Source organism: Eupeodes corollae, chromosome 1, assembly GCF_945859685.1.
Source record: "Eupeodes corollae chromosome 1, idEupCoro1.1, whole genome shotgun sequence".
Taxonomy (NCBI): domain Eukaryota; kingdom Metazoa; phylum Arthropoda; class Insecta; order Diptera; family Syrphidae; genus Eupeodes; species Eupeodes corollae.
The window spans coordinates 35313616-35315090 of NC_079147.1; the positions used below are offsets into that span (position 1 = coordinate 35313616).

The 1475-nt window shown below is 29.4% G+C and overlaps 1 non-coding gene across 1 annotated transcript; it reads left to right on the plus strand.

Annotated features, from left to right (window-relative positions):
• Positions 1 to 883: 883 nt before the first annotated feature.
• On the plus strand, positions 884 to 956 carry Trnar-ucg (transfer RNA arginine (anticodon UCG)). The gene has a single exon. It is a non-coding gene; the product is annotated as a tRNA-Arg (tRNA).
• The last annotated feature ends 519 nt before the right edge of the window (positions 957 to 1475 follow it).

A 1475-nucleotide genomic window follows, 5' to 3' on the forward strand; every position in this document is an offset into this window, starting at 1 on the left:
TGTCCATACGATCAGCGTGGAGCGAAATTTCGCTTGATTATATAAAAAAGCTTTATGATTCGATGCCTAATCGAGTTTTTGAAGTAATCAGCAATAAAGGCGGAAGTACTCATTACTGAAAATTAATAAACATAATTTTCAAAAAAAAAATATTACTTTTTTTCATTTCATTTACTAATAATCGTTAGTTTTTATGTTTGTACCTATTCAGTTGAAACAAAAAATTAATGACATTATTGCATATGGAACACAATGGAAGAGAAAAATAGAATAAATAGCGGTACTTTTTGCGAAAATTTTTCTCATTTATTATCTTAACATACTGAGCCATTAGCAAGTCTAAAAAAAAGACGAAGAAATGCTTAATGTTGGGAGAAAAAAGACAACATACCCTAGAAAAAATGTGTGCGTATTCAGTTGAAGCGGAGTGTATATTATACTTTCTAACAATTTTACTAATTTTATATTTCTTATTTTTGTATATAATATTTATGTAGGTAGGTACACCACAAAATAATTTAAATACATATTTGTAACTAGGTATAATATTTTTAATGTGGTAATGTAGATATGTATAATAATAGCTATGATAATAATAATATATGTACCTACTTGTTTAGTTAGTGGACAAGAGATACTGTGCGGGCGCATAATAATATAGACAGATTTAATAAAACTAAAAAAACAATTATCTAAACTAAGCTTTAAGCAGTTAAAACGAATTAACATAATTTAATACATTTTTATTTAATTTTTATGAATAAATCACATCATATTCTCATACCTATGTTCATCGAAAAATATAAATAAAAGTGATTCATTCAACTAACTTTAAAAATTAACCTAAAATCTATAAAATACATTGAGCATGAAAATTTCAACTGACCGTGTGGCCTAATGGATAAGGCGTCGGACTTCGGATCCGAAGATTGCAGGTTCGAGTCCTGTCACGGTCGATAAAAAATCTTTTTTTCTAATTTTATTTAAAGTCCACACACTGGCGAAACATTTTAAACAATTTAATAAAAACATTTTATTAAGTTACAAAGCTTAAAAGATGATTTTTGATATTCCCACCAAGTGAGTACTTTAACTTTTAGTAATTTATTATGTCCATATCAGGAAAATATTAAGCACTGAAGAGGGCTGCCACATTCGTGTAGTGTGGCTAAAGAAAGAATCCCTGTACTTAATAGTGCGTCTGAAATTAGGCCCAAGGGTAAAGAGCATTCCCAGAAGTGCGGCTTTTACGGTTATATTTTGTTTTATCGGCAGGAATACAAAAGGATTTTTTTGCAAGAGCATTGTTTGTGAAAATATCGATAAAACATAATGTATGAGACTTTTCCGAAGTCTTCAAGAGAAGCAAATGTCTCAGTAAGAGAACGATCCCCTATCATTTTTAGATAACTCTTTTTACTTGCGACATATAGGAACTATATGGCAAGTTTTGCATTCGTGCAAAATTTCGAACT